The following is a 21,250-nucleotide window of genomic DNA, read 5'->3' as shown; positions in this document are numbered from 1 at the left end:
ATTGTTAACAGAAAAGCTTTTAAAACAGACACGAATGAAATGAACAATAGCAAATCAGCAGGACAAATGATAGTCACTCAAATGTTCTGATTGCTCTGGTGTGAAACTTTTGAGCCAGCCTCAGTTACCTTACCCAGCACGGCTAACTAATGTGACACCAATCCTAAAAAGTGTTCCAGCAGGGATGAAAAAAACCTGCAGGTGACTCAAGTCTGGCTTGTCTACCAGGAAAATTGAAAGGAAATTACAACAGATTTAGTGGCAGCATACCTAAATACGATATACTGTGGGTGTGCTAACACGGCCTTTGTAAATTAAAGGCATGCATTGCAAACCCTGGAGAACTTCAAAGGAATGAATAAGAGTCTGGAAAAGCATGTGACATTTAATATAGTGTGCTTGGGGTTTTGAATGGACTTTGAAAAAGTCTCAGCAAGGTATGAAGAAAAAGATAGCTCTAACTAGCCAATTTTCATATTAGAAAATGTTCATGTTCCTTTTAGTGATCCTTTGGGGGTGAGGAGGGGAGGGCAGAGTTTCTGGAGCAAGGAAAACTGTTCTTCAACAGCCCTACCTGAAAAAAGAATTAGTAGGGAGAGCAGGAAAGTCATTCAGGCAAAAAAAATTCATTATCACAGTGATAACTAAACCTTTTTTGGTCCTGTTCTCAAGGATCTTGAGAGACTGGGCAATACTGTGGCAGACAAAAGTCAATGTTAATATACATAAATAATAGAGGGGAAAATAATCCTGACCATTCTTGTCTCTAGGTTGCTGTGTTTTCTGTGGTTTCTGTACTCAGGAAAATGATTAATAATGTCATAGCTGCTCATTTTCCTGAAATGTCAGGCAAGTACTACAAGTCCTATAAATATCAAAGAGAAATTTTTAGGGTTTTTTTTTTTTTTAATTGACAGCAAAATAAAAAAAACTTATGCCACTGCAGTATATAGAGGAGAGAGACAGAGATGTAGATCTTGCTGTAGTGTTCCTGCATCTTGGCTGCTGCATGCAGGACTGTTCATTTAATTTCAAAAGAGATGTATTAGAAGTAGAAAGCATAGAAAAGAGCAGTAAGAGTAGCTAGAAGTATGAAATGTCTTTTTTTTAATGGAGAAGTCTAAATAAAGTAATGCTTCTCAGCCTTAAAAACTGGAGAAGCATTTGACAGAGGCTCATAAAAGTGTGAGTGATATGGAGGAGGTGAATGGGAACTGACCATTCCTTTCTCCCTGCAACGTAGGAACTAAGGGTGCTAAAGAAACTAGATGGATAGTGACATTGAATAAAAGGAGTACTTTTTTATTCTTTTACTGTGGAAGTGATGACAGATACTGGAAATTGCAAAATGAAATAAATTTAAGAGAGGATAAGTCAAAATTCTGTAGGATCCGTTCATCAGAGACTTCTAAACACAAAGGCCTGTGTGGGCTTGGAGATTGCTTCAAGTCCCTGACTTGCCAATGGCCAGGAGCTGCAGGACTGTGGCCATTCTGTGCCACGTGTGTTAAGCATCTGCTTCTGGACAGAGTTGCAGGTAAAATTCTGGGCCAGATAAGACTTGGCTTTACCTGCACCACCATGTTTGTATCCCTATTCTACTAAGGTTGAACATGCTTAACTCCAAAATTTGTTTCCTGCTTTGTGTTGTCCCACGGTTCACTTGGAAATATTCCTTCTTTCTGTAGGTTTGTGTGAGCTTTTGGCCCAACTGACAATACTCAGCTTTTCCTGCTTCATGTACAAGTTTCTGCATCCTGACCCTATGGATGCCTTTTTATATGCAGAGATCAGCACTGTGTGTTTTCTTTTAAAAATCACAATATTTCAGCCAGATTCACAAAATCAGTTGATTTATAAGCCCTGAGTTAACAATGCATGTAAACAGAGGACTAACTTTAAGCATATGCTTAAGTTCTGTGCATCTCAACCACATGCTTAAGTGCTTTGCCAGATAAAAATAGAAGCATGATTTAACAGTAAGCCTGACTTTCCATTGTGCTATTTTAGTTTTATGCTGATTTAACTCCAGCAAACGCAGCCAGGATACAGGACTTGGTTTGGAGAAGACAGCTTTGGTCTGAAAATAAGTTATTCCAAACCCTAGAGCTGGAAGAAATTCTCTAGGACCAAAGATTTACAAGAAAGGGTGTGAGGGCAGAGTCTTAGACTGCTGCTTCTGGATTCATGGTATGAGTTTGAGTTTCATGCTGGAATTGCACAATACCCAGATACAAGTGGGTGTCTGGCCGTGCTGACTAAGTTAAAAGCATCCAGATGTGAATGTTTTGGCTGTGGAAACTTTTGTGCTTTAAATGTGCTAGCCCAATTTTCTTGGGAGAATATTTGGACTTCTCCTTCTGCTAAGTTTTCTTTTTCAGCATAATTTCAAATGTTGAGCAATGTAGGGAAATATAAATATAATATAATATAATATAATATAATATAATATAATATAATATAATATAATATAATATAATATAATATAATATAATATAATATAATATAATATAAATCTGCCCCTTCAAAGCTAATCTTAGGCCATTTCAACTGGACTTGCCTAAAATATGAACGGACATTAGAAGGAAAAAGTACTGCTCCTATTTTGAACTGAATTGAAGAATCAAGGAACCTCAACAGTGCTTGAGGAGGAATAGCAGAATATTGTAAATATTATGCTAGAAGGATGAGATGCTGCACCCACCCAGGTTTGATTGCAGTCCAAAGGCTATGGAAATTAGTCAGGAGACTGGATTATTTAATTTCTAATGTTGCAGGCTCCTAAATCAGAGAATCCTCAGCCTGATTTTTTTTGTCTGACAGTTTCAAACCCAGCAGTTTGAACAGGAGACATCAGACTCTTCAAAAAATAATCTAGATTTATACCAATTGCTTTCAGCTCTGTGTGAATAGCTTTTCTAGAATTTGGAATGCTACTAACTTGAAATTATTGAGAGCTCTTAGTTTTGAGTTATGTTATTGAATGTATTTCTTTGTTCTGAATCGATTATTTAAAGAAAAGAGAAGGCATGAGAAATCCCTTGAGTCATTTGAAGGAAAGATTGGTCCTGCTCCACTGAAACTCTTGGTCTACAGATGTCCCCTAGGAGACCTTTAGTGACCATCAGACAAAGAATGGCAGTAGAATTTTCATTGCACTCTGTCAGGTAAGGGAAATGAGGGATCAGGACAACGAGTGGAAACTCCTAAGTATCTAAAGGATGATGTAGGGAACAGAGAGTAATATTCGTAATACTTTGCAAGGGGCTGGGGGGTTTTAAAATTTTTTGTCTCTAATATAGCCTGCAAAGGTCACTGGTGACTAAATTTTCTGTGTTCCTCTAGACTAAAAATATAGTCCTTTAGTCTTCTAGGCTAAAAATATAAACGTGTTCATATAGAAAAATGGAAGGAATTTCTGTGTCTCTGAGTTTTGTGAGCAGCTTACCTCCTCACATTTGTACTAAAGTCTTTCAGGACCGGTAAGATGAGTTTCCTTTTTTGGTTGGGCAAATGCAAACTAATACTAGATTGTGTAGGCAGCTGTGGATTGATATGAATGAATCATCAAAACTCATCAATATCTGCAGATATTTTCTTGACAGCAGTGGAAAACAGGAGGGCTAGAGCCACAAGGTGCTGGAATAAATACTTTTTGTTAGCACATATGGGAAGGGAAGTACCATTCCCTTGAGTCTAGCTGTAGGAAGAGTTACCTGTATGGAGATGTGTGGCAACTTTTTCTTTCCATGCCAGTGTCTTTCACTGTAATGATAAAGCCAGACTAATTTTGAAATGAGTGTCTGGTGTCTTCTGCAAATAAGATTGCAGCAGATGGTTTCATTGCTCCCCAGTCCCAATCAGAAATATGAATTCTTCTTAAAACATTGAGGAAAATAATATTAAAAAGCAGTGCAGACTTTGTGTGCAAGTGTGAAATAGATGTAGCGACACCATGGCTAAAAGCAGAGGTGTAAGACTTGCCTTTAATGGGTACCTTATCTGGAGGAATTACATAAACTTCTTATCTTGGTTTATCTTGCAGTTCTGTGCACAAATAGGTGTGTGTGCTCTGTCTGAACATAGCAGAGACCAGTCTGGGTCACAGAAATAGAGCAAGTCTTGTTCTCTGGGACCCAACACTGGGTTTTAGGAACGTGGAGCTCCATTTCTCATTTTGTCATAAAGTTTTTCCATGTCTTTCTGCCAGTTCTGACAATTTATGGGCAGGTACCTATGCATAGTACTATAGGCTAAAATATTTGTGCCCCTAAAAATATATAGGGAGATGTGCTCTCCCACTCTTGCAGAGGAGCAGTGGAAGAGTTCCTGAGTGCAGTTATGCCACCACTCTGGTTTTGGGACTGGAATCTCCACCACTGAGAAATGTTCTCCTGGAAACAGCAAACAAAGAGTGGGTTGTCCCCTCCTGCTGCAGCATATCCCCAAGTCCTGGTGCAAGGAACTGCTTTTCATGTAAGATCTCTCTAAACATTTACATACATGTGCACTTGCTCTCTCTTTTTTTTTTTTTTTTTTGGTTTTTTTTTGTGTTTTTTTTTTTTTTTTTTTTTTTTTTTTTTTTTTTTTTTTTGCACTTGAGCATAAAACACAAATCTCCTTCAGGTGTGAAACCTCCATATCCCCACCTATGGTTTGCTGTGTACCTCACCAGGAGCAATATGGATGCACAGATAATGGCTTCTTTCTCAATGTAGTTGTCCAGCTCCAATTCACTGTTCCTTTTCCCTTGCAGTGAATTGCTTGCTAATGCCAATACAACCTCTGCTTCCCTCCCTCTCCATCCTCAGTGTAAATTGACTTGCTGCAACCTGCTGCTCTCCAGAAATTACAAAGCCTAGGAAGATAATTTGTTGCTGGTGCTGATAGCATCTGTTTATTCTAAAGCACCAGTTGGGCTGTTCTCGCCTGCACACGGGGGGGAAAATGACCTTCAATGGAATCACAAACTTAATTCTGGATCAGCATCTCCCTCAGCACTCACTGCTGTGAATCTGAAGCCCATTTTCAGGGAGGCAGCAGCCAAACCAGTGCAGAGTGGGGCTGCCACCAGGGAGGCAGAAGGCATTCTAGAGCTTTTTCGAGAGTAAAAAATATGCCTGAAAAAATGCTGTGCACCAGATCTTTTTTAGAATGCTTGGATTCCTTGTTTCCATAAGCAGGAAAACTTCTTCTGCTACTTTGCACACCAATGCTCAATTAGATTTCAATGCTGATGCCTCACGGAAGGTATGATTAGGACATTCTTACGTGGAAAATCAGATAAATAAAGAAGATAATAGAATTTAAACTAAATAATCCATAGGAGTTCAATTGGCTGAGTGGTTGTGATAAAATTGATAATAGTAGCACAAAAAGAACCTTCTTTGTATCTTATGAATAAACAGAAGATGAATGTTTTCTCTGGATAATGGAATAATTTTCACTTCATTGGTACTTGGGAGTATATTAATCAGGTTTTAAAGTTTTATATGCAAATCTCACTGGATTTTTCTAACTCCAAAACCTAGAGATACAAAGCCAAAGAGCTCCCTAGGTCTTTATTTTGATTTTTGATAGGAAACACTGGGGAAGTTCTAGGGGCTAAAGAAATCTAAATTTAGATCAGTATTTTAAATAGATTGCTATGATCATTAATAATTAACATTAATATTAATTCAAGGATATGCAAGGAATACTTAAGGAATAACACTCTAAAGCAGTCTCATATGAAGAGATATCTAATACTGTTTTTTGGAAATTCATTATGGTCAGCTTCAGTTGGATTTAAAAAAAAGAGATCTATCTGGTTGATTATTGCACTAATGTTGATGGAAGAACTTCTTGCATGCCTTAAACTTGCTTCCATACATATTCTTTCATAAACTCAAATGGTACAGTACCAAATAAGAAATAGCAGATGGATTCCAACTGTTTCAGTTACAAATTTCAAAGTGGGATTTGTAAAGAGGTTTAAAGTATAAATACATCAAATAGTTGTGTTCCTAGTGGGATCCATTTGTTGCACTGAGTTTCTTAATGGTGTGGCAGTGATTGTAAGGAGTGAACTCCACTCTGCTGGTGTTAGCAGATGACAGAAGGACCAGTTTAGCATGGTTTGGATCCTTTGGTAGAATGGAAATAGCAAATAATTTCTCTTTTCAGGATCCTACAGGTAAAGGAAATTAAAAATCTGAGATCTATGTACCAGATGGAATAGACTGGGCTGAGAAACAGCAATCTGGAAAAGGATTGAGGGCTTGAGTGCATAATTGGCTGAGTGTCATCTCTCATCCAGTACTGTGGCCAAAGGGTCTAAAGCAATCCTTGGAGCCTTTCTAATGCCTGCTTGATATTCCCTGTCTCTATATTCAGGGATTGCTTTACTGCTGTGTTTGGCACTGGTGCAGGTGCTTTGAGATCACTCCATCCAGCTGTGGTACCCAGAATTAAAGAAGGATATTGAAAACCTGGCGATCTTTCAGAGAGGAGCCACAAGAATGACTGGAGGATGGGCAAACGCCCTTGAGTGCAGTCCATCCCCTTAGCTTACCAAACAACAAGTTAAAAGAAGTCTGGTTTTCAAGTATGCTATATAAGGAAGAGAAATTCAGAAACAGAAGCTCCTTTGGGCAATAGTGTAATAAGAATTAGTAGTTGGAAGTTGGATGAGTTCATACTGCGTATAAGTCTTCAACATTTAACAGCAGAAACCGTTCTTGGAGCAAAAGTCAGGGCTGTGATTTATTCCATCATTTGCAGTAGAGATTGGATGCTTTTCCCATCAGCTACACTCAGGTTCATGCAGGATCTTCATTCAGAGCAGCCTGAAGGGCTGGCAGCCCTTCAGAAGTCAAACCTAGCTGACCATGGCTGCCCTCTGGCTCTGTTAATTTAGAGATCAGAGTTCTCACTCCAAACTGTGACATAGAGATACAAAATCCTTAAACATACTAATTCTGCTGTCTGATGCTAAACCCCATTCTTCAGTTTCACTGTAGGATTGGATAGAAAAAGCAGGAATTTGTGGAAGAATTTGTATGTGAGATTTTGTTTGACCATAAGAAACGCTTAGGGACTCATGTTAATTTTAAAACCATTTCTCTGCTTTTACAATTCCCATATCAGCACACAGCCTTTGGCAGGGGCAGGGCAGGAGGTCTGGAATGAACAGTCAGGCTCCTTTCCTCAAAGGCTTGAAGTCATGGTCTGGCAGAAGGATCCACCAGCATTTATGAAATGAACACAGGAGAGCAGGGAAGAGAAGAACCATCTGTCTGGTGCCAGGTCCTACCCCTGTAACAGAGCCTGACCTTGCACTTTTGAAAACCAGTCAGTCTGTGTGATGCCCTGTGGCCTTGGCTCTTACCCTGCCTTCCTCTCTGAGGAGAGAATTCCTCTTGGGCAGCAAAAAAAAGCACATTGGCTACGGCACAGTGAGAAATTCTGCCTTTCTGCTGGCCATACTGTGCATGCCCTGTGAGAAAGAATTCTGCCTGAAACCTTCCCCAGCCCTTAAAAATAGAAATGGGCATGGCACATCTCAGTGTGCATTGACTTGGGATTGAATTCTAATATTCTTTGATCAAACCTCAAGTCTAGAGGATGTCTGAGCCTTGAATTTGGGTTATTGACATTTTAGAAATACTAATTTCTGGTTTGCTTCTCTAGGACCACTCAAAAATCTTCAAATAAAACTGGATCTGTGGTTTTCTCCACTTCCCTACCAGGCTGCTTTGATTTCTGAGCTCTGAGTTTAACAAATAGAGGCCACTTTACTTCCTCCTACAGAAAAGTATTGTCACCAGGATGATGTGAAGCAAGGAAATTTTGCTGAAGCCTTGATCTGAAATGTTTTATTTCAAGGGAGGTTTTCTGCTTACTTTCATGCCTATATATAGCTTTCTAAAGGAGTGCTTTTGTAAGACCCAGGCTCTGTATGATTGAAGTTGATTCTGTACTCCTAGTTTTCCCCATTTTTATTGGAGAAACTTCCCTTTTTCTATCCCTATCCAGACTGTGGAAGACAGCCCAGCACAGTAGGTTGTGGTCCTGCACCAGGCTCTCTGTGCTGACACCTACACCTCTGTGCTGGCTTTCTTTGGGCATCAGAACAGGTTTGTTTATTCAATTGCTTGTGTAAAGCTGGGCTTTTGAAATCCCATCCCACAGAAGTCCAAGGGATACTTCTCATTCATTTTTTTTTCTCTTTAAAGCTCTTTATCAATGTGGTAGATAGAGATGTATTTCCCAGTTTCATCTGAAGGTATTTGGTGTCACGACTGTAAAGTAATATAAATATTTTAGTTATCAGCAGTTGATAGGCATTCAAGATAGGTTGTGGGATGATTACATTTGATACCTTTGTGGAGCAATGGTAAAAATATCATTAATAATAGCTTTTAAAATATATTCTGTTTTATAAATAACTGATTTTGATTTGGCTTAGTTGGAAACTTCTGAAACAACCTAATAATAAAACTGGAAAGAAATTTTCCCTTTTTCAATATACTGTCAATATCGAGTCTCCTTAGTCAATAAAAGATTGCTGTTGAAATTAAATTTGTGAAGATCTAGTCATAGCAAAAATAACACTGAAATACATTGTGTCGATTCTTACAAGACAAACATTCTTTCTGGAGCTGTTCTGGAAGGACATTTCACTTGGACCAAGAAAATCAGGTGAGGAAGAATAGAAAAAGTAGCTTTCTAGATGTCACAAGTTTTGGTTTTTTGTACAATAAATATATTGTATTTATGAAAGCCCTGTTTATATAAGGGTCAGAATAAAGTGATAAATTAATTTGTCATTTCCATTTTTTCAAAAATCAATACCTTTCATATTTTTATTTCTGTAAGTTTCCAGAAAAACAGATGAATGACAGTGTGTCTTTTCCAGGATAATGTGTCTATCAGGAAACCCATATTCTCCCTTAAAAATACCCTGCATGGTAAATATTACCTCTTCACCCAAAAAACTCTAAATTGCATGTCAGCCTTCCAGCTCCAAGCTGTTCCATTTGTGTGCAGAGAGAAAGGGTGAATCACTGTCTTAATTAAGGTCAGTATGTGATACCTTTGCTATTCTTCCATCTATTCTCGGCTGGTGAATAAAGAGTTAAAAATAGGACATAGATTGTCCTCTTCTGTGGTCTTTACTGCTAGCCCAGCATGTTTATAGAACCTTTCTCAGTGATAGAGTGTTTTGATTAATATTCACATTTCCAGATTTTTCTTTAAAAGCCTAAGCTGAATGCAGACCACAAGATCAGTTGAATTGTGTTTGCCAGTACATCATTGGCAAGTCAGGCCATCGGTCACACTGGGACTTTTTTCAGCCTTACTCTGAGTTGATTGATCTTCATATTTTTAGTGCCCCTTGATAGGTTTATTTTTGTTTAAAGCACACCAGTAGAAATATCTCAAATCAAATCCATTTCTGAGGCTCCAGCTAGAAAAGGAGTTGAAAGTCAGGGTCAGGAACTTAAAAGGGGAAGGCAGAGAGGAAAGAGGGACGTGGGTTCTACATCAGTGCAGCATTTTCTCCCAAAAACTTGTGTGAGCTTCATTGCAGGCCCCAAGGGAAAGAATTTTCTGTTTGGCCCACAGAAGGGAGTGTTGATGTGTTGGGAGAGGCAGGGTGAGAAAGCAGCTATGTTGTTCTTAGAAAAGCTTCATTGGCAAACAAGCACAATAATTTTGCAAAAGAAAAAAAGTCTTCCCCGAGAAGGAGAATTTTGCTGACAAGGTGTTAAGAGATGAAATATCTGCTTTTATTTCATTCTGTTCTCTAAAGGGATTTAGAATTTTGCTGTGTAGCTCTTTCATACCAAACTAACTTTCAAAGTAAATCCAGTTCCTCTGCCAACACGCTTTTTAAAGGTGCAACGGAGCTCTATTTTCAGAACTTAATCTTGTTTGAAGTTTGTTGAATTTGTTGGGGTTTTTCTGGCCTAAAGTGATAATGAGTGCTTTGGGATCTGTAAAAATAGTGGTAACATGATTGAATCCTGCAGAAATCAACCATGGACAGACATTTCTAACATCAGGTTGTGTGTGATTTCCTCCAGAGATGCCACAAAGGTTCCTTAATGCTGCTTGGAGGCTGATCTCTGCCCTCAACCCTCCATTCCAGAGCTGCAGTCAGTGGGCAGTGCTGGGGACCACTTACTCTCCCTTCTGGTGCTCCAACTGGATCACTGGCACCAGGTATGTTATGGAAATGACAAAGCAGATACAAGATTGCTGGAGTGCTTGGATTCAGATTGTTGGTCCAGCCTTTCAGTAGGTCTGGAATGGGAACAGAAAATAGTTTTGACCCACAGTCCTCCTGGGTTTTCTGTCACCATTCAGAGTCTGTCCTGCAGGTATGAGTATCTCTTTCATAGAGTGGGTGAAAAGAGTGAAAGGAAAAGGGTGTTTCATGTGTTCAACTCATATCAGCATTGAAGCACTTGCAGCTGTTCCCCCATCAAGGCACTCTAAGTAGGGACACCTCACAGGGCGATGTAAGGGCTGTGTTTTATTACCTGAATGCAAAACCTGCATTAGTTTCAACCTGCTCCTGTAACATGTGTCTAATGCTAAATTACCTCTTTCATGTGGTTTTTGTATTGCACGCTAACCTCAGATTGCTTTCATGTGTTCAACTTTCACGAGTTCAAGAGTTTCGCAGGAAGAGCAGTGAAATGTGTTTTTGTCAAACTCTTTTAGTTTTTGGGCCAAGCTGGGCTTCCAGTGGGCAATTGGAGCAGCACTGACTGCCTGGAGGAGCAGGAGTCAGCAGCCTGTGTGGTGCAGGCATGTGTGAGTGCATGTGCATGGAAGTGTCTACAGAGGATCCCACTGGGGAAGAGCTGTAACGGTGCAGGGCAAAGGCTAGAACAACCCAAGGGCAAGCAGACTGGGATAGATTGAGAAGTAACCCTACAGAGTCCTTATTTTCTTAAGCATATGTTTTTCTAGAGATGTAGATGTGAGTATACAAATGATAGATCTCTCAATGGTTCGTGCTGAGCAATGCTGTGCCACGGTAGGGGACTGGACTGACAGCTTTAGGGCTGCTGGGCTCACTTCTTGCTGGCCTGTCTAAGCCTGAATCTGATTTTTAAACTAGAACTAGTTTTAGATGCCTTGGGAAATATTTAGGATGAGTGGCTTCCACAGCTGGTTATTGAGATAGGGTTGGTACCAGCATGGCAATAGTCACAGGGACTTTGTGCTTGTCATGATGTCATGTGGATTTCCTGCCTTTAAAGCCAAGTATCCACAGCCCCCAAATCTACCCGGGCCCACAGTGGCCTTCCAGAGACTAGCCATGGAAAGGCTGAAGTGAGCTGTCCCCAGGGGTTGTATTAATGCCCATGGGGAGGCAGAAGCAGGGAGGCTGTGCTGTGGCAGGGCAATGCAGGGGTTAAAGCTGGGCTCAGGGAAGGAGCAGAGGCGTGCCAGCGTGCCAGGGATGCTTCTCCCAGACTGCCCCTGGCCAAGGGCTGTCACTGTGATGGATGCCATAGCGTGGGCTGACAGACAACATCATCCTTAGGGGCTGTCTCTTTTCTTCTGCACAAAAAAGCCCCAATCCTGCCCACTTGCAGCACCTGCTTTGCTCCTCCATGCCACAAATCCTCCCTGGAAGAAGAGGGAGGAAGAGGGACAGCTCCTTCTGTGTCTTCATGAGTGGGATGATCTCAGCATGAGTCACTTGCAGCAGGATGTGGACCCTGTTTCTTTGGAAGCAGCACCCAACTAGCAGCTGCACAGCTCAGCACATCCCTGACACAGCTTCTGGAACAGGGCAGGGCACCTTCCAAACCAAAGCATTCAAAAGGCAAGGCTTGGGCATGCTCTAATTTTGTGAATGGCTCTCACCCGACAGCAGGATGTAATGTCCAGAAAAGGGTGGGGGTACTGTAGATCCATTTCCCTCATTCTTGGTGTCCAGTTAATACCCTCAAACAGTTCATTCTGAGCCTACAGGGAAAACCACAGGGGCAGTGAGCTCTCTATTACAGATACTGACTGTAACAAAGGGAGATATTGGTTCATTGACCACTTCATGGTCTTGGGTCATGTCTCATTAGGGTTTCTCAGTGGCTGAGGATTATATCTGAAATGTTCATTTGAGACCCAGCCTTCTCACTCTTGCTTGAGACTTCTTCTTTGTTCCCCGTTTTAAATGTATCTCAGGAGATTATCAATACCTCCTAGACCAACACCTTTCTTTCCTCACAGAGAGTTCTACCCTCCCCTTGAGTCATTGGAAAACACTACCCCAAAGCCATTTGCTTGGGCTGAGTGACATGCTGGGCAGTTAATGAACCAGCACAGCTGTGTCCAAGCATCCCAGCAATGAACACAGGCTAAAATAGAAGCCACAAGCGGGAAACATGCAAACCCTTCCTGTGCCAGAGATGAAATCCAGGGAATGCTGGGCTGGATTGCTGGCTTTTCACGCCTCTCACTAAATAAATCCCAGTCTGCAGTCCACCCATCCGCTCTGTCCGAGTTGGTGGCTCCTTAAAAGCTTTATGGAGCCATTTCCACTGGGGCATCTTCCAGTAACAGCAGAAACCCTCACGCAGCACCTTCAAGGTAGACACACCTAATTAGGGTGGTTTTTGGAAAAGTTGGTTTGCTACAGGCAAATGACCCATCACAAAGTTTAAATGACCAGCTTGCCCAGTTTTTAACCTCACAAAGATTTTGTTACAGTTAATCCTTTCCTGATGGTCCCTGCACTCTGTTCCAAGTAATTTCAATAATACATCTTAAGTCTTTTTAAAAGAAAGGGTGTAGTATTTGTCCCTCTTGTTCCAGCAAGGAAACAAATCCAGGCCAGCCAAAAGGTTTCAACTAATATTGGATGATACTCAATATATGAAGATATTTGGGTTGTTTAATGATCTGAATGTGGTGAGTGGTAGAAAGTTGTCTAGCTTTTAATCAACATTTTTGCAATGCTGGATGCAGAAGTGGGAGCAGTAGTTACTATGCAGGCAGTTCTCATAATTTTATTCTGAATTTTGCACTGTGATGCTATTAAAAAAAGAAAAAAATCTGTTAATATCTAAGACGTTGAGTTCTCATAAAAACCAACGAATCAAGCAATCCCCCTAATCAATCCATAATGTGTTTCTAGCCCTTACACTTATGTAGACTACGACCCATGTACACCCCAAAGTAAAATAAAAATACCTCACCAAATCTTACGGTTTCTGAGTCAAGCCCTGTACACTCATATTCCCCTTTGCATTTAACTTCTTGTGGTGTTGGCATTTCTGCAGTTATAAGTCAAGGGCTGCCCTGAAGCAGTGATTTGATCTCCCTTGCCTGAGCTTGCCCCACAAAAGCCTATCGGTAATAAATATTATCCCAGGTGACTTGTGGTGTAAGTAATGGCATTCTTGCCCAAAGATCACCCCCCAAAAATCACTCTCTGTTCATGATTGGAAAGAATTGTTGGGGAGAAAGGTGTAAATGACCCTTGCCTCTGCTCGTAATGTCAGGTACAGATCACCTGGGCACCCAGAACAAGACAGACCCAGCAGGACCCAAGCAATCTCTACTTCCTGATGTCTGCCCCTGTTTCTTTTGGTGAAACCCATGTCTGAGGCTGTGCTCAAACCACCCTCTTCTCCCTTTGCTGTAAGGAAGTATATGGTGCCTTCCTCTCTTTTGGTGTGGCAGCCCAGGCCAGCACAGATGTGCACAGATGTGCACCTTCCCAGCAGCAGCAAGATCAAGCTCATTCTAAGCAAGGACTGATGCCTTGGGGCTGAGATTGGCCCGCAGTCACCAATAGGGAGATGTGAAGGATGTCAGACCCTGCATTTAAAGCCCCCATGGCTTGAGTCTCTGCTTTCACCAGCACCATCACTCCAGCATTGTCCTGCAGAAGATTCCATGCAGTACTGTGGGATAAGCACAGGCACTCCCTCCTCCACTGCCCACGGGAGATGAGTGTCACGGGTGATCCTATGAGGAAAGAATGAGTCTCCTTTTTTAGTACTCCTCCTTTCTTCCTTCTTTTGTTTGCAAATGCAAGTGGTAGAGGGGTGGGAGGATTTGGAAATACACTGCTTCATCTGTATTTTTAATTAAGCACTTTGCATTTTAGGCTTTCCTGTAAAATATGATAGATTCCTTCAATAATGATTACACTGGGGAAAAACACCTTCATCTGAGTTGCATAAGACTTGCTTTATCCAGGCATGTGGTTTTATAAGAGCTTAAACGTGATTATCTAGGAAAGACCACAAGCTTTTGTTTAGTGATAAGAAGGGTAAAAAAAAATTAAAGGAAACACAAGCCATAAACCCCTCTCCGAAGGCTGTTTTGTTCCATCACAGTACACTAGTGATTCTTCCTGGAATCAGCATGTGGTTCCCTTATCTTGTGGGGAAATAGGCAGTCCCTGGGGAAAGCAATAAACTGCCTGAGTCTTTGAGTCAAGGAATGGAAAACACAGTGTGATTCTCAGAGTCCTTGTCCCTAATCCATCCTTAAATGTTCCCATAGTTCTGTGCAGTTTGAATTCCCTTAATTACGTGATGGATTTACAGTTTAACATTTCAGATATAATTGCCTCTTATTATCGAAAACAAAGGAGACACGTGCCAGTCTGAAAGAGAAAAGACATAGCCCCAAGGAAAGGGATTAGTTCATCTTGTCTTTTCCCCTCACACATGCACATGCAGATATTTCTGCACAAGTCCCTCTATACCTACTTGTCAGTGCATTCCTTGCTCCTTGGCTTCCAGGGCTGCTCTTTCTTCGTGTGTCTGGAAAGTGGTTGAAAAGTCCTTTGACTGATTAAATTCATGGTCATCATCATAGGCACCCACAGAGGTCCAGCTATTTGAACTCTGATATACGTGACAAGACTGAAATAAGCTGGTTAACAGTGCTTCCCAAGGTTTGGATAACTGGAAACCTACTGGGCACCAGGGCAGAGCACCAGGGCACTCACTGAAACCACTGTACCTGGTTCATAGAGTGTAAAGTTCTTCACAAGAATGCTAGCTATGTGAGGCACTAAATCTCATTTGTTAGATCCTCTCTTTGGAGTCCTTTTTGCATTTAGGACAGGCAACGTGTCTGCAGGATCTTCCATACCTTGCTTATTCTCTCACTGGAAATATCTTGAGTTACTCTTGGGACCTGGCTGTTGAAGGAATTACTTGTATATGGAATCAGGGCTGGACTCCAAATTTTGTTTGGTTTAGACATTTTAATGAAAACTATTCATTTACTACTATCCAGTCCAACCATTTGAGTTTACTCCTAAACACAAACATGATGACTAGTGCCCTTTGCTACAGGTAGACACCACTAAAATTGGACCACAATAGTGAAAATGAATTTAAAAAAAAATAAAATAAAAGGTACCTCTTAAGGTAAGCAGTGCTGGTGCAACTGAGAGATACTGAGAAAAGGGGCAGTGAGGTGTGTTTGTGTGTATGTAGACACATAGTCAGCTTTGGAGAATGACACTGAAGAATTATCTCCGTTACAGAAGGGTGTTGCCATTTCTCGTATCAGCCTCATTCATCTCTCTGTGTCCTGTGCCAGGAATAAAAGGTTGTGATGATCAGTGACACAGAAACAGTTACCTGATGGTCCTGTTGTGTACACACCAGGGACGTTGCCCTGGAGACCATGTGGCAGCAAGGGCAGCGTTCCTGTTTCCATCCAGACGCTGGGAGCTGCTTGGAGAAGCCCATCCACCAGGGAGGTTAATTGGGGGCTTCATCAGCACTGGCCCTCCTTGCCATGTGGCTTCTTGCTGCCCCTGCAGAGCTCCTAGAGGGGAACAACACAGTTACCAAAATACCCCAGGAGCAGAGGAGAGCTGGCCTTTGGGCACTGTTTTTGGCTTGCAGCCACATGTGGCTGTTCAAGTCATCCAGGACTGAGGCCACTAAATCCTCATGGGGTTCTGAGCCTCTTCTGCCTGTTTGCAGCCCTCTGCCCTGCTTACCAAGGTGGTGTCAGAGGGCTGCCTTGGCACAGCACGTGGTACTCCAACAGGGATTAATCCCACTGAATGTGGACACGGCAACACCTACACTTGAGCTGTCTAGACACCCCTTCTAACAAGAGAAAAGCAAGAGGTGTGGCTAGGGACTGAGTCATTTTAACCTGACAGCCCAAACAAGCCTGGCTAATCTGTCCTAAAAAGATGCCTGTTTTTTTTTCTGCAGCTGCAACACAAGCCCAGAGTGCTCAGGTTGGATGGAGATCCTGCACTGTAAGGCAAGCTGAATCCCTCTCCCTGGTTTTATGTTGGCTATGGCCATGTAAAGCATCAACAGACGAGAAAACTGGTTTTGTTCTGTGCTGGTGTCTGTGTCTTCCAGGTCTTCAGCTGTTTCTGGAGTTGAGAAAGGAACATCAAGTAACTGTCCCATCTTGAATTTTTATACATCCTTCTTCATCTTATAATGAACTTGTAATGTACACCTGGAGGTGTGCCTCAATGTGGTCAGTGCAACCAGCTGGGCACAGTGCTGAGCATAGATTGTATCTCCTTTCTCTAGTAAGTCATGAGAGCTACCATCAGTTACACACAAAGTCCCCAAATATCTTGGTGTCTCCTTGGCCCAAGCGTGAGATCATTACCTGTTGTGTGGGGGTAAGTTGGGTCCCTTAGTGAAGAAAAGCCCACAGCACCAGGCTTCAAAAGAGAGGGGTGATTCTAAGTGACTTTTAAGTGTGTGGCTGGGGCTCTGCTAGGTGTTCTCCAGTTCTGGGCTGCTTGCTGGTGATAGGCATGGCCTTCAGCAGGAGCTCTAGCAGCCAGTCCATCAGAGCAGCAGTGTACAAATCAGCAGATGGATGCAAGGAGTCATCAAGGGTGAGGAGCTGGCTTTAGGAGTATGTTTGCACCCATCTGAAACTTGCCCACTGTCTGAGATAACTCATTTTCTGAGCCTCTCATCATTATGTTGTGCTCTTTCTTTTCATTGAGTTTGTATAAAGAACAAGCCTTTGGGATAGAACTTTTCTGCCTTTGACACTCCCAACTCATTCTTGCAAGTTTATATTTGTTGTTGTTGTTGTTGAGTAACCAGTAATAAATAATGTTTTGGTCAAGACTCTTAAAATGGGTTGGTGAACCTCAAAGCATCTCTGAGTCGTCTGTACCATGAGGGCCATTCCTCCTGATTTAAAATTAGGTGAAGCACTGACATCCTAGGGCATTTTAGAGTGAGACCAAAAAAACAAAAATACGTACTCTGTTGTATTTAGGGGGATGTAGCATTCTTTAATAGAAATCCTGCATGCCTGGATGTAGACGAATGAAGTCCTGCACAGTCTAAAAGAAAATACTTCCTCCATCCAAAAAATGTGGGTTAGAAAGGAGAATTTTGTCTTGTGCCTCCTGCTTCAGTTTAGAGCTGATCAAGAAAACTTCCTTCAACAGAGAAAGTGTTTCTGTAAGTGACAGAAGAAAAATATTGCAGAGGGAAAAAAAAAAAAACCCTAGCTCTTGAATTCCAAAAATACTGTCTCCTTTCAAAGTAAGATTTATATGCAAGAAGACAATCTCTCTTACAGAGTTTTTCCTGTCATTTGGAGTCCACTCACTGGAAACAAGCATACAGTTTAAAAATATATTGGAAGAGCAGCTTGGACACAGAGAAAGGAATGACCTGTAGTCCCAAAAAACAGAGAAGCTTTTCAGTAGCTTGGGGCTTGGAACAAAAAGCTAAAAGTTATGTAACACCAGTAAAATTTGGGGCATTTTTGTTACCTAAAAAATAACCATTCTTGGCTTCTCAAGTTAGTATCTCTGCTTAGGGATTACGTTAACTGTTTTGTGGGGAAGCTGGATGGAAATCTGCAGCTGTGGTGGAGAGTTTTCTTCAATGTGTAAAGGGTTGGGATGAGTGAGTGGTTGGGTTATTTGAGGGCTGGTGTTCCTGAGCCCTCTTTGTCTGAGATCCAGACAAGCCTTCCTGTTGAGAAACACTGTCCTACTTCTTCAGTGCAAGACAAACAACAGAACTAGCAGGACAGTGGAAGCAGTAAAATGTTTCCAATTGATGCTACAAGCATGAAGTGGCTTCTGGAGTTGTCAAAGCAGAGGTAATACACCTCCTTTCTTGCTCTCCTTGGTTTTATTAAGATAGTTTTGGTTCTTGCAAAATTCTAAGAGATGTTGTGTGGGCTTTTTGCAAGGAAAAGGTTGGATGCCCATGTACACCACCGAGGTGGAAACATAGGTAGCTCTATTCAAGGACACCCAACTTCATTTTCAGCATGAATGGAAAGTATGTGGGAATTCCTAATAGCTTTTCCTAGAACAAAACAATAACCTAAATAAATTGACACCCTTCAAAAAATATACCAAACAAAAAAACCCCAAAAAACAGAAAAACAAAACAAAAACACCAAACCAAGCAGCAACCCAGCAAAAAAAAAAAAAAAACAACAAAAAAACACCAATAAAAAAAAAGCAAAAAACCAAGCCAGCTAAACAACAAAACAAATAGAGGCGTATGTGTTTCATTAAAAAAAAAGAAAAAAAAAAACAAAAACAAACAAACAAACAAAAAAAACCCCAAAAAACAAACAAACAAACAAAAAACCAAAAAAAACAGGCCCAGATTAATATATATATATATATATATATATATATATATATATATATATATATATATATATATATATATATATATATATATATATGTATATATATGGATATGTATCATCTTTGGAACAAGATAGAGCAAGGACTTGTTTGTTATGTGATATGGCAGCCCAGCAGTGCCTGGCAATGCTGGCAATGACTTTGATGCTTTGGTGAGCTGGTAAAGTCTCAGTCATGCTCTAAGGAGCACTCTGCTGTGTCCCTTAGCAAGCACTGTCTAGGAAATGGGGAAAGAGGTGCAGAAGATGCTTTGTGACACCTTTGAAATGGATAACTTGTGTCTGTAAGTTGAGCTGCTTTTTGGAGCTGTGTCCAGGTTGTCATGGAGCTCCTTAAGAAACCCCAAAATCCCACAGTCCTCCCAGTGGTCCTCCCTTTGCTCCACCACAGATGTCCTGTACAGAGGCAAAACCAAATGGATCTGCCTTCAGTGGCTTTTGGTTTTATTCTTCCTTTTATTCTTTATGGTATTCAAACAGCACAGTCTTTTTGTCTCCTGTCCCTTATATACCTTTGTGACCATTCAAAGGGGTCCACAGACTGTCCATATAAAAGCATTTGTGTGCATTGAGCACGTCTGCTCTACTGATGACTAGATGGGCTATTACATGCACCTTTAATAATTGTATCACATGCCTACTTTTCTCTGTGTGAAAAGCATAGAGGTACCTATCAGCAGATATAAATGCCTACTAAAAGGCTGTGATGTGGTAGAAGGGCTCTTAGCAGGAGATGTGTGGGAAGTAATCTTTGTTATGGCTGTACCAACCTTAACTAGCCCAACTGTGATCATCCCAAGCTGAAGAAACCTTTGTACCACACAGTATTTTCCAGTTAATTATATATATTTGTGCATCTGGGTGTGTGTGTGTGGACAAGTGAGATCATCCATTCCTGTGAGAGTTTTTTATCCTATCCAGAACATTTTTCCTCTCACTAGCTCCCTTCCCGGAGCTCAACAACAACAATAGGGCCAAGGGCCTTCCCTCTCATCTGGTGTCTGCAGCCCAGTGTCTGCACTGAGCTGTGGGCTCTCCAAATCAACTCCAAGGACTGCTCCAGCTTGAGTCTGCTGCACTTGCAAGCTCACATAACAAGGAATGTTTTCAGGCCAGCCTGGCTGCTGGCCGGGTTCTTGCCAGAAGTAGGAAAGGGGAACCAGGAAAACAAATACTTTTTTCTATTTTTTTTTTAAGTTTGTATGTGTCTGAATACGAGAGAAAAATGACAGAGAAAACCTCCAGATTTTGAGCCACCTGGCATCCCTTAGTGATGTGTAATTAAGGGTCTAGCTCACCTTTAATTCAAACAGGTTTGATCTAAAGTTGCATTTGAAAAGTTCTATTTTAGTACTTCCTTAGAAGTTAGTTTTGGTTAATTTTTATAAGGTGGGTTGGTCTGTATAGGGTTTTTCTTTTTGAAAATGGCACTATTATTTTCTCCTTCCCGTATTTTCTTGGATCAGAAGGTTCACTGAGATGCCAAGCTATGGCTGGCTACAGCTTCAGCACATCTTGTAACAAGGCAGGCCATGACATGCCAGAGTGGTGGAGCGTGGTTTGTACAGTCCAGGAAAGATGTGACAGATTAACACTGCTGATAATGTTCACCACTCCGGATCTTCTAGTAAAATCCCCTTCTTCCAGGTAGTTTAACTCTTGAGACACTGATACAGTGAGCACCTGAAAAAAAACCAGATGCTTACAGACACCCACCATCAGAACAATATTTCTTAAGTGTAGAGCTGGGCAAGAGTAAAAATATGAGTTCCCCTTTCCCAGCAGGGGAATCATCATTTCTGCCCAGGTTCTGTGTAATTTCAGGCACTGTGCTGGCTGGGATCTGCATTCTGTCCCTGCTTCCACAAGGAGCATGAGGAAGGCTGAGCAACACCACCACAGCTTGTTTCTCTTCAACACAAGGTATGACAGCCCCAAAATACATCCCTCTGCCCCAAAATACATCCCTCTGCCCTTGGTCAGAAGGGGCACGCATAGTCCTCCCACACGTCCCATTCACCATCTCCCCCTTTTCACACCTAGAAAACACAAAGTGTTGTGCAATGCCTGCAAAACTTACATAGTATAGGCCAGATCCTCGAAAAGGTACTTTAGTTCTGTCTTGGTTTGGGGGATATAAATAGAGATTTAGGGGTATAATCTTATGTTTATAATTTTGCTTTGAGTAAGGTGCATTTACCAGTGAGATCCTACAGCCCTGACCTACAGGCTAGCCCACAAGGGAAGGAGGCAAGCTGGATTATGGGATTGTGGGTTCTTAACCTGCAAGAAGAGGGTTATGCAGAGGTGTTACTGCTGAGTATAACACACCCTTCCAAAGGAAGCTGCACTCTTGTCTAATGAAGTCTTTACCTTGTGAGAGGCAATGAAAGATGATTGCTGTACTCATCAGGCTCGTGGCTTCCTTTGGAGTCTCTCTCTTTCACTCCCCAAATGTTGATAACATCAATCTGGATGGAAGGAGAGATGAAGAGAGATGTAGAGATGGCCTGAATATCAGGATTAGTCACCTGCCCTGGAGGACTAATCTTCCTCCTGCTCACCTGAGCAGTAGCAAGGCTCTCTTGGTGAA

The 21,250-nt window shown here is 41.5% G+C and overlaps 1 long non-coding RNA gene across 4 annotated transcripts; it reads left to right on the top strand.

Moving 5' to 3' along the window:
• The first annotated feature begins 4,559 nt into the window (after positions 1-4,559).
• On the top strand, positions 4,560-17,971 carry LOC148222670 (uncharacterized). 4 transcript variants are annotated; one of them, XR_015805743.1, is made up of 4 exons: positions 4,560-9,061; positions 10,071-10,209; positions 16,206-16,257; positions 16,362-17,971. It is a non-coding gene; the product is annotated as an uncharacterized LOC148222670 (long non-coding RNA). The 4 variants fall into 4 exon arrangements; XR_015805742.1 differs by having other exon boundaries at positions 4,560-8,117; positions 8,624-10,209; positions 16,362-17,967; XR_015805741.1 differs by having other exon boundaries at positions 4,560-8,682; positions 8,900-10,209; positions 16,362-17,967.
• The last annotated feature ends 3,279 nt before the right edge of the window (positions 17,972-21,250 follow it).

The sequence above is a fragment of the Sturnus vulgaris genome, chromosome 10 (genome assembly GCF_052056855.1).
Source record: "Sturnus vulgaris isolate bStuVul1 chromosome 10, bStuVul1.hap1, whole genome shotgun sequence".
Lineage (NCBI taxonomy): Eukaryota > Metazoa > Chordata > Aves > Passeriformes > Sturnidae > Sturnus > Sturnus vulgaris.
Note: the sequence above shows the minus strand (reverse complement) of the source record. Positions and strands in the feature narration are given on the sequence as shown.